Source organism: Cuculus canorus, chromosome 30 (genome assembly GCF_017976375.1).
Source record: "Cuculus canorus isolate bCucCan1 chromosome 30, bCucCan1.pri, whole genome shotgun sequence".
Classification (NCBI taxonomy): domain Eukaryota; kingdom Metazoa; phylum Chordata; class Aves; order Cuculiformes; family Cuculidae; genus Cuculus; species Cuculus canorus.
Genome location: NC_071430.1, coordinates 446,444 through 457,713, shown reverse-complemented (window position 1 = coordinate 457,713; position 11,270 = coordinate 446,444). Strand labels below are relative to the sequence as shown.

General features: G+C 54.8%; 1 protein-coding gene across 5 annotated transcripts in view; it reads left to right on the top strand.

Annotated features, from left to right (window-relative positions):
• Nucleotides 1–1,480: 1,480 nt before the first annotated feature.
• BRD4 (bromodomain containing 4) overlaps nucleotides 1,481–11,270 on the top strand; it is a 67,221-nt gene continuing 57,431 nt past the window's right edge. For 2 of the 5 annotated variants that reach the window (XM_054051764.1, XM_054051759.1), the window contains exon 1: nucleotides 2,748–2,857. The gene's annotated coding sequence lies outside the window, so the exon portion shown is untranslated. Of the gene's footprint in view, nucleotides 1,525–1,574; nucleotides 1,676–1,845; nucleotides 1,866–2,747; nucleotides 2,858–11,270 lie in introns of those variants that run through there. The other 3 variants (XM_054051761.1, XM_054051760.1, XM_054051762.1) reach the window with 3 other exon arrangements.

Below are 11,270 nucleotides of genomic sequence, written 5' to 3'. Positions count from 1 at the left end.
AGGGAGTGGGCACCGAGATTCATTCTGGGCGGAGAAAAGGACAAGTTTTTCTCCCCAAAAACCCCTTTTCCAGCAGAATTTGCGGGCTGGGGCCACTGCTCCGTCTCCAAACCCATTTCCTACAGGAGAGAAGGCGGCAGTGGTTTTGGTGCCACTTTTCTTCCTGTTTCTTTTGCCTCTTTTCTTCCTCAAAACCCCGCTTTTTTCTCTCAAAAAAACCCCCTTTTCCTCTAAACTCCATTTCCATCACCCCCTTTTCTCTCACACCCCAAAAAACTCACTTTTCTCTCAAATCACCCTTTCTTTTCCCTCAAAATCCCCCTTTTTCCCCCCTCACTCTCCCCTTTTTTCACTCAAACCCCCTTTTCTTCCTCCAAACCCACCTTTTTCCCTCATAAACCCCTTTTGCCTCAAAACTCCCCTTTTCTCCCCCATTTTCTCCTCACCCCCAAAAAACTCATTTGCCACTCAAATTACTCAAAATTTCTTCTCCCTCAAAACTTTTTTCCTCAAAAAAACGTTTCCCCCAAGTTTTTTCTCCTCTAAACCCCAACTTTTTCCCCTGAAAACTCCCAACTTTTTTCCCCAAAAAAACCCTTTTCCTCCCCCAAAAAAAACCCCTTTTCCTTCCCCCCAAAAACCCCAAAATGTTTTCCCCAAAACCCTCCCTTTCCCCCCAAAAAACCACCTTTTTCCTCCCCTAAACCCCACCTTTTCCCCCAAAATCCACCTGTTTCCCCCCAAAAATACCATTTTCCCCGGAAATACCCCTTTTTCCACAAAACACCACTTTTGCCCCCAAAACACCTTCCCCCAAACCACCTTTTTTTCCCCAAAAAAACCCTTTATCCCCCCAAAACCACTTCTTTTTCCCCCAAACCCCCACTTTTTTCCCCCAAAACCACCTTTTCCCTCCCAAAACTCCACCTTTTTTTCCCCCACCCCGTTTTCACCCCAAAACACACCTTTGTTCCCCCCAAACCTCCCCTTTTTTCCTTAAAACCCCCCACTGTTCTCCCAAAAACCATCTTTTCCCCCAAAACACACCCTTTTCCCTGAAAAACACACCCTTTCCCAAAAAAACCCACCTTTTTTTCCCAAAAAAACACCCTCCAAACACCTTTTTTCAAAAGCACTTTTTTCCCCAAAAATAACCACTGTTTTTCCCCCAAACCCCCCTTTTCTTCCCCAAAACCCACCTTTTTCTCTGAAATCCACCTTCCCCCCCAAAAAAATCCACCGTTTTCCCCCTAAAATCCACCTTTTTCCCCCTAAAATCCACCTTTTCCCCCTAAAATCCACCTTTTTCCCCCTAAAATCCACCTTTTCCCCCAAACCCCCTTTACTTTCCCGCTCTCCCCCCCCTGTCCCCCCCAATCGCTGCTATGAGCTCCGCGGGGTCTCAGCCCCTCCCGTGACGTCATTCTCGCGCGCCGCTACCCGCCCCATGTGACGTCATCCCCTCGCGCAGAGCGGGGCGCGGCGTGGGCGGGGCCGGCGTGACGTCACGCGCAGCGCGGTGAGGTCAGTGCGGCGCCGCTGCCGGTCCCGCTTCCCCTCGGTGCCGTCGCCCCCCTCCCCCCCTCCCCCGCCGCTGACGCCTCTCCCTCTCCCCCTTCCTCCCCCCCTTCCCCTCCCTCCTCCTCCTTCTCCTCCATCTCCGCCGCCGCCTCAGGTGAGAACGGGGCCCGGGCACGGGGGGCGGTGCCAGGGCTTGGGGCGGGAGCTGGGATTCACCAACGCCTCTTACGTAGCCCCGCCGGCGTAACCCGCATTGCGTAATGCAGCCGCTGCGTCAGGGAGGCCTACGTAAACTTCGCAGCGGGAACCCGCCGGGCTGGGTTGAGGCCTGCTGCGCAAGTAGCGTAAGTTTGAGGGGGGTTGCGCTGTTGGCGTAGCCGCGGTCACGCGCCTTTACTGCGCAAAGGAAAAAAGGCGGGGGCGGCTTTGCGTAACCGCTGCCCGGGCGTACAGCGGGGGAAGCGACCGGTACGGGGCGGGGAGAGGCGTTGGAGGCTTGCGCCTGCGCTCGCTGCGTTACGCTGTTTGCGTGAAAGCCTGCGCGGAGCCGCGCCGTTTTCGTACGGGGGATGCGTAGGTGCTGGGCGAGCTGCGTCATTTGCGTGAGGGGCAAGCGTAGGTGCTGGGCGAGCTGCGCTGTTTGCGCACGGGGCAAGCGTAGGTGCTGGACGAGCTGCGCCGTTTGCGCATTGGTATGTGTAGATTCAGTGTGGGTGTTGATCGAGCTGCGCCGTTTGCGTAGGGGAAGCGTAGGTTCAATGTAGGCAGTGATCAAGCTGCGCCATTTTCGTAGGAGGAAAGCGTAGGTTCAGTGTAGTTTCGCGTAGGTGCTGGGGCGAAACGATGCTGCACCGTTTGCGTGGGGGGTAAGTGTAGGTTCAGCGTAAATTGCTGGGCGAGCTGCGCCGTTTGCGTACGGGGTTAGCGTAGGTTCAGCGTAGGGTGCTTGTCTAGCCGCGGTGTTTGCGTACTGGGGAAGCGTAGGTTCAGCGTAGATGCTGGTCGAGCTGCGCCGTTTGCGTAGGGAGACAGCGCAGGTTCAGCATAGGCGCTGGTGGAGCTGCACTGTTTACGTACGGCGACAGCGTAGGTTTAGCCTAGGCGCCGGTGGATCTGCGCCGTTGGCGTACGGGGGCAGCATAAGTTCAGTATCGACGCTGGTGGAGCTGCGCCGCTGGCGTAGGACGCGTTACGCCGCCGGCGGGCCGTTACGTAGAGTGCGCGCGGCGGGGCGGGGCGGCGCGGGGGCACTTCCTGCCGCCGCCATTTTGTCGGCGCACGGGGAGGAGGAAGCGGCGGCTCCTGCGCGGCGGCAGCGCCCGGGCCCGGCCCCGCGGTGAGTGAAGCCGCCGCCGCCTCCCTCTTCCCCTGGGGGCGAACTGGGGGAGGCCCTTACCAGAGCCCTCAGCTCGGCCTGCGCCGCCGCCGCCGCCCCCGGGGCCGCCCCCGCCCTGCGCTCAGGCCTAGGCGATCGCGGCGAAGGTGGTGGTGGTGGTGTGGGGGGGCGCCTGCTCGGTGCCCTTGAGGGGGTCCGAGCCGCTCCCCGCCGCCTCCCCCCAAACCCGGGGCCCCCCTTCCGGCCACCCCGAGGGCCCCGTTTGTCACCGTTCGAGCCCCTCCCGAGGCGCTTGTGGCGCCCGCCCTTCATCCCGCGCCTCCTCGGCGCTTCCTGACCTTTCCCGGCGGCGTCTTCGCCTCTTTCCCGGGTTGTTTTCGACTTTTGGAGGAGTTTTGCGGCCATCCCGGAGCCGCGGGGGAAGGGGGGCGGGGAGGCTCCCCGGCTGCTCCTCGGGGGGGTTTTGGGGATGCGAAAAGGGGGACCGGGGAGCGGCTTTGCTTTCCCCAGGGCTGAATCCCAGAGGAAAGAGGTTTGTTCGCACAGACACTCGAATCCCACTCTCGGGTTTTTTTTTGGCTGTAATTCGCTGCTGCCCTGAACGCAAAAGATGCTCCAGTTCGTTCCGTTGGTCCTGGATCACCTTCATCCCCGTAATTAACAGGAGGGACCCAGAGTCCGTTCGTCATAAACTCTCACCTTTATCAACTCCCCCACTTTTCCTCCCTTTCTGTTTTTTTCCTCTGCTCGTTTTTCCTTTTCCCCGAGGCTTTTCAAACTTAACCCCACAAATGGCTTTTCTCCCAAATAATATTAAAGCTTCCCAGAAAACACCGTAAACCCCATTATTCCCCTCCATCCCACAGATCCCTGCGTGGATATAGGAACAAATCCAGGCAGCGCTGTCGCTTATAGGTGTTATAATATAAAGGATATAGGAATAAATCCGGGCAGCGCTGTCGCTTATATGGGTTATAAAGGATATAGGAATAAATCCGGGCAGTGCTGTCGCTTATAGGTGTTATAATATAAAGAATTCAGCTGGTAATTAAGTCGGTAACGAGTTTGTCGCCCGGTGGCTTCCCAGGGCAGCGGCAGAACCCGGACTGCTTTACAGAGTTATCATCTTCTGGGTGATATCTTTACATCAGTTATCAGCTTCTGGGTTTTATCTTTGCGTCGTCCCTCAGAGTTTTAGAGCCGTTTGAGTGATTTAAACCGCTCGGTGTTGTCTCGGAGCAGTTTGGGTTTCCCGGTTTGCAGCGCGGTGACTTCAGGCTGAGCCGGAGTGATGTGTTTCTATGAGGTTTGGGTTGGGTTGGTTTTTTTTTTTGCCTAAATGGAATGAAACCGTTGGAAATATTGGCGATGCCGTCCGTGCAGCCCCTGCCGGGGTGGCTGTAGCGCGGCTGGGTGAGCGATTCAGCCTCGTGAGGGCCCTTCCCGGCGCTCGGGATCGATGTAAACGCAATTCCTGGCGCTGCCAGGCTCGCGTTTGGCACAGGTCACCCCTGGCCGATTCCCGGTGCTGCGCAGAGCTCTGTCATTCCTTAAAACACGAGGAAAGAAGGGATGTGGGGAGTTCCCCGTGCCTGAACTGGGATTGAATAACTGAGACTGAATAACTGTGCTGGACCGGCGCCTGTGGCTCCCGCACAGCATTTTGTCGGGGGGGAATCCCACCTGGAAAAGCCATAAACCCCAACTTTTGTGATTAATCCGCCCCTCTGACTTGTTAATGACTGAAACCGTGTTACCTCGTGCTGGTCGGAGCGTGATTTCGGCGGAGGTGAGCGGCTCTTCGCTAAATCCCTACGGGCAGCAAAGCCTCCGTTAGCGTAAATCCCGCCTGTGCTCCGAGGAAATGGGAATTGTGCTTCGCTTGGAAAGCGGCACAGACAGGGACGGATCCCACCCCAACAAACGGTCCTGCGGATCGCTCCTGTGCTTCCAGTTTGGTTTTATTAAGGAATTTTCTGCTTTTTCTGCGATGGCCTGTGCATAATAACTTGCCCCCGTTAGGATTCCGGGATATTTGGAACAGCTTCTCCAAAGTAAACTTTCTAGTCTGGTAATTATCCACTGGCAAACGGTGCTTGGAGCCGGTTCAGGAATGTCTGTTTGTTTGCAGGGAGATATTTTACCTTTTCCCCCCTCGTGAAATCCCAACTGCTCTGCCGAGAGGGAACCCGGAGCAGGATCTGAGGGATCCGCGGTGTCGGCGTTGTGGGATTTGGTGGGGAGCGGGAGGTGCCGGCACATCCCGGCTGGAGCCGTGGGTTACGCAACGTTCCTTTCTCCGATAGTGGTGGTGTCGGCGCATCCCAGATGGAGATGGGGCAGCGGAGTGGGACAGGGACCTGTCCCCCTATTCGAAGTTGGAATCCTCCTTGGAAGCAGCAGAGAAGGGATGTGGATGCGTACAGGGAGGGATAACCAATCTCCGTTGGCTTTTGGGGCATTTGTATCACCTCCGGGCTCTGCACACAGGAAATTCCAGGGCAGATCGTTTCTCGGCTTCAATGTGTGGTGGGGAAGGATCCAATCATGCTGGAGGAATGGTTTGAATCCAGACCTTGAGCCGGGTTTTGAGCTTCCGTGTTGGGAAAAGGAGGAAAACTGAGTAATTGTGGGCTCAGGGGGAGAATGGGGGGGGTTTGTAGTGGAATGGATTAATGGGAATCTGCTCAGGAACCGCTCGCGTTCAGAGAGGCGTTAGCGTTGCTGGGTTTTTGGGATCAGCGTGGTTCAGAGAGCGGCTCCGCAGGATGGATGTGAACAGGGAGCTGCCTGGTGGAGCTGGAATCGCAGCGCAGAGAGCCCTCCTGCTGCTCCTGGATCCGCTTTCCCCTTGGGATAAGCCCCCTGGCTGCTTTGAGCCCGCTCCTCGGGGTTATTCCATGGTGGAATAGCAAATACCTCCCTTCCCGGGATTGAGACGCCTCCGTTGTCCCTGAGCTGTGAAGGAGCTGATGTGTTGCTCTAAAGCTTCTGGAACGGAGAGCTCAGTGATGGGAAAAGGGTTGGGATTTTGCTGTGCCGACACAGGGAATGATTTGTGCCGGATTGGATGTTGGTCGCTGTCGTTTCTGCCCCCGTCGGAGCAGGCAGGGCTGGCTGGATCCCAATAAAACCCCCGGCTTTGGCTCCAAGCAAGCGCTCTGCAGCCTCCGGTTTTATTAAATGGCATGGAAGGCTTTTCCATTGGTTAAATATCCGCTCGGGAAAATACCAGAAGGGGTTTTGGGGCCGAGAAAGTTAAATCTCAGCACAAGGGTTTCCTTCTTCGACTTCTCTGAGCACCAGCGCCTCTAGGATCTTCCCGGGGGAAGGTGGATCCGAATGGATTGGATTTACCACGTGCTACAAACCGCCGGTGCCTGAATTCGCGTCTCCTGCCTCACAACTGACACCTCCGTGCAGGGAAAGCTCCGTAGAGATGGGATTTTCCGTACGGATCCGGATATCGCTTGGAGCATCGAGGGACAAGTGTTGGAATGCGGGAAGGATGGGAGATACCTTAAAGTGAGGCTGAAATTCCCAGCTGGAAACTGGAGAGAACCCAAACCTGCAGAGACACAAACCTCTTCCTTTCAGACGCGTTTCCTCCCTCTTTTGGAATATTTTTAGGCTTTTCTTGCAGGAATTTTGTGCCTTCATTTGGACCTGAAGGAAAATTGAGAGGTTTTATCCAAAATTCTCAAGACCAGAGTGTTTGGGAAGCGCAAGCGTCGCCTCCTGTTTTTTTCCGAGCGCTGTTTTAATGGGAGGAAGTGACTTTTTTTACCATTCCCGGCAGTTTTGGGAGCAGGAATTCTGTCCCTCCGTTACCGGCTCAGGTCTGCGGCCTCGCTTGTTGCTAATTATAACTTTTCCAAAAGGCTCCGGCTTATCTTGCTTGGACTCTGCCTCTGAGGCACCGGCGAAGCCCAAAGGAGGAGGAGGGAGATGGCGTGGAGCCAGAAAACCATGGAACAGCCTTAAAATAATAAACCCAGCCCAAACCAGGAAGCGTCCGGTAGCGGCGAGGGCTCGGGCAAACATCCGGAAACCAGAAACTCCCGAGGGAGCCTGGGAAAGTGCAGAGCGGTTGGGGATTAGAGGGGTTTGATGCCTTCTGATGGAAGATTCCTGGTTTCGGGAAGGGTGGGAGCTGAGGGTGGTGGGGTTTGAAGCGTCGTTAGGGAGAGCTGAGCCTAAACGCTGCGCGTTGTTAATTAAGTGATGGAAATAACGGATTTAGAGCTGAATGAGCCGAGGAGTGCGTCTGTAATGGCAGATCTGGGCTGCGAGGTGAAAAAGTCCCGGATTTCAGAGAAACCCCCTCAAATCCTGGTGTCCAGCGGGAAGAGCCGGGAGCTGGGAGCCGGCGGAGCACGCGAGGTCGGGGTTGGAGCGTGATGGGAGCTCCCTGGGCAGATCCGGGGCTGCGGGAGTGAAACCACCTCCCCCTGTGGAAAAAATGATTCCTTGGGCTGATAATGGGGAAAGTTGGGGCCTTATTAGCGCTGAGGTTAATTGGGCTGAAGGAGCTGTGAGGGGTTGTGGGGCTCAGGGTGGCGCTAACGAAGCCATTCGGGTTTGGTTGGGTTGAGATTTGTGGGTTGGGTTTGTTGGATTGAGTCGCTGTCCGCCGGCGTGTTGGCTCGGAACCGTGATCCCAAAGGATCCCAAAGGATCACGGAGATTGAGATTATGATGGATTTGCTAATTAAAATCGCCTGGAAAACTTCTTTGAGCTGTTCGAGGTGATTTATCCTTGAGAGTTTGCTGGGAGCGATTGGCCCGAGGTGATTTATCCTGGAGATTCCACTGGGAGCAGTCAGCCTGAGGTGGTTTATCCTGGGATTTTGCTCAGAGCTATTGGGACAAGGTGATTTATCCCGGGATTTTGCTTGGAGCAGTGGGTCTGAGGTGATTTATCCCAGGATTTTGCTTGGAGGAATGGGCTTGAGGTGATTTATCCTGGAGATTCTGCTCGGAGCGATCAGCCCAAGGTGATTTATCCTGGGATTTCACTTGGACTGATCAGCCTGAGGTGGTTTATTCTGGGATTTCACTTGGAGCAATGGGCTCAAGGTGATTTATACTGTAGAGTCTGCTCGGAGCGATCAGCCCGAGATGATTTATCCTGGAGATTCCACTTGGACCAGTCAGCCTGAGGTGATTTATCCCGGGATTTTGCTTGGAGCAATGGGTCCAAGTTGATTTATCCTGGCTATTTTGCTTGGAGTAAAAGCTTGAGATGGGCTTGAGCTGATTTAGCCTGGAGATTTCACTCGGAGCAGTCATTGTCAGATGATTTATCCCAAAGATTCCAGTCGGAGCGGTCAGCAGACCGGTTACAAGTTACTTAAAGAGCTTTTTATCCCGTTCTGTTTGCCTGTGCCGCGGTTCCTCTGCAGATGATCCGAGGGCTGGAGAACGTCCTGTCCAAGGACAGGCTGGGAGAGTTGGGCTTGTTCAGCCTGGAGAAGGCTGTGGGGAGACCTTGGAGCAGTTTCCAGTAGGGAAAAGGGCTCCAGGAAAGCTGGGGAGGGGTTGAGCAGGGACAGGACGAGGAGAACGGTTTGGAGCTGCAAGAGGGGAGATTGAGATGAGATCTTAGGGAGAAATGTTTTCCTGTGAGGGTGGGGAAGAGGTTGCACTGGGAAGATGTGACTGCCAGAGGTGTTGAAGGCCGGGTCGGATGGCATTTGGAGCCTCTGATCCAGTGGGAGGTGTCCCCATGGCAGAGGTGGAACTGGATGGGCTTTGAGAGCCCTTCCAACCCAACCCAACCCATTCCAGGATTCTACGCCCGACTCTGAGAGGTGGGAGCCTTGGCTGAGGGGGAAGATCCATCGTTGTGATTCCAGGTGCTTCCTCCTTTTTCTGGTGGAAACCTAATGCTGTGTGGCTTTGGGCAGAGGGCCTGGGGTTCTTCCGGAGGGGTCGCAGGCACTGTTGTGCCAGGAAAACCAGCTTTGGTGGCTCAAAACTTCTCAAAATAAGGACATGTTCTTAATTTCTTCCCCTTTCCTTAATTTCTGTTGCTGTGAGGTCTCCCTCCTGATTTCCGGCCACCTCGGGCACAGCCCGGAGGGGATTGGTTACAACAGGGGTGGGATCTGATGGGCACGGCTCTTCCTCGAGGTTTGTGGGATCAGCCTTGGCTTAACCGCTTGGCCGCTCATCGTACGGGAAGGGCTCAGCACGGACACCTTTTCCCTGGGCCTGTCTTCAATGCAGAATTCCTTTTTCCGGAGAATTTGTGCGTGCTTGTCCTCTCCTGAGCTCTGCGTTGGGAGGAACTCTGGATTCCCATCGTCCCAACTGAGCCAGGCTTGCAGTGTCCTTAGGCTCCTTCTCCTCCGCACTCACTGGGTTCCGTAGCTCCTTTTTTCTGGAAAACACAAAGTGCAGGGAGTTAAAACACCCAACAAAGCCACATTCCTGAAGTTCCTTCCCTCTTGTAAAGTCATGAGGCAGTTCTTAATCACCCGTCGCCCTTTCCCTGCTAATTTCAGTAGCTGAAGGTATTAAAGTAAGAGGAAAAACCTTGAAAAACCAATATCCTTGGGGCAGGAAGTTTTTCCCGGCTGAGCGACGGAATCCCTGGGGCCGGCTCTGCTCAGCTGCTTCTCTGCTGGAACATTAAGCCCGGCTTAAAATTCCTCCGTGCAAAGTCCGTTTGGTTCCACACCTTCCTTGTGGAAAATGAAGTGAGAAATCAGAACCGAGGGGGCTGCCTTTAGTTAATTAGTGGTGATTAATCACATAGACAATAGTGAAGTTGTGGTGGACACTTTGGGACTTTGCAAAGCCCAATCCTAAGTTAAACCCAGTCCTAAAGAACCACTGTAGGACCATTCCTCCTCACAGTTCTGGCTTTCCTGACCTCTTTTAGTCACTAAACCACCCAAAAGCTGTCATTCGTCACCTTTTCCATAGGAACTCCTGGGTTTGGGAGACGATTGACAGGAGCAGAACGGAGAGGGGCTGCGCTGTCAGGGAAATGTCTTTGCTCACAACTTTGGAAATCCCTCGCCGAGCTGGTTTATCCGGTTATTCCACGGCTCCGAGGAAAGGCAGTTGTGGAAGCAGGGTGAGTTTGGGTCGTGGTGAGAGTTATGATGAAATAGGGAGCAATTCCGCTTCGGAAACATCCCAGCTTTGCAGCCCGGGCTCCCTGCGAGCCAGCGGAGACGTCGGCCCCGGAGCAAGGCTGCGGAGTCAATTCCCTCCTCGTAAAAGCTCCTTGCCTGCTGGCTCCGAGCAAAACTCTTCCGGAGCGTCATCTCTTGGACATGCAGCCTTGATTTTGGGGACAATCCTGGTTTTAGGGCTTGTTTTCAAGTTCATCCCAGGGAGCTGCTGAGTAGGGGTGGAAACAGCTGCGTTTGGGATCAGGTGGGAGGTGCGTTGCCGTTGTTCTCAGTAGAAATCCGCGTTGCTGCTGCCTGATGTGCTTGTGCTGAGCACCAGAGCGACCGTGTCCTCGTGACCGGTGCCGAAAGGGGCCTCTGCCTCCCACCCCGCGGCTCCGCTTGGAGTTAAACCAGGTTCTGCCTCAAAAATTAGGGATTTGTGCTGCTCCTGGTGTCTCCTCGTGATTATGTGTGTGGGAACTACGGTGAAGCAGGGACGGGGCTCCCCTTCCCTCAAATCAGCTTTGTTTGGAAGGTGATTCTGTGATAACTCCGGCCCCGCTGAAGTTTGGGAGGTATCTTGGAGCCTCCGGCTGGGTTTTCCCTCTCCTCTGGACCACAGGCCAGGCTGGCTCTGCCCAGTGCTGAGGAGGTGCTATTTTCCACCCAAAGAAAGAAAATCAACAGAAATTGGTTGAAAGTGCATGTCTTTAAACCCCTTGACCTGCTCCGTCGAGTCCCGCTGTCCTCCCCAGTGTCCAAAGGGAGCTGGAAGTGATCGCAGTGGGTGATAATTGCCTTAACCTTAGTGCTTTACTTGAGTTTTCCTAAATTCCCACCGGAATTGCTGCCGAGGATTGGGATTTGGCCTCAGAGGCAGCAGAAATCCCTGTCAGGGGGAATTACCATCTCAGACTGCGTTGTATTTGCTTCCACCGAGTAGATTTAATTCCTGCCTGGGTGGCTATTCCCAAGGTCCGAGTGATAAAACTCTGGATTGCGGGCACAGGGCAATCCTGGTGGCGAGACCTCGAGCCGAGTGCCAGGTACATCCTGCATCCATGGTCCAGGTCCACCAGCATCTCTGTTTCGTTCCTTGGGTCCGGAGTTTAATCCCGGCAGGGGGATGGGACCAGAGCGCTCATCACGGGTCACAAAGTTATCCGAGATGTCCACATTGGGATTTTGGAGTTGTTGGAGGGATTTTCAGCTCAACGTGTTCCAGTCCAGCCCAGAACTGCTCCATTCCCAACATCCCACCAGGTTTGGAGAGCCTGAGGGAT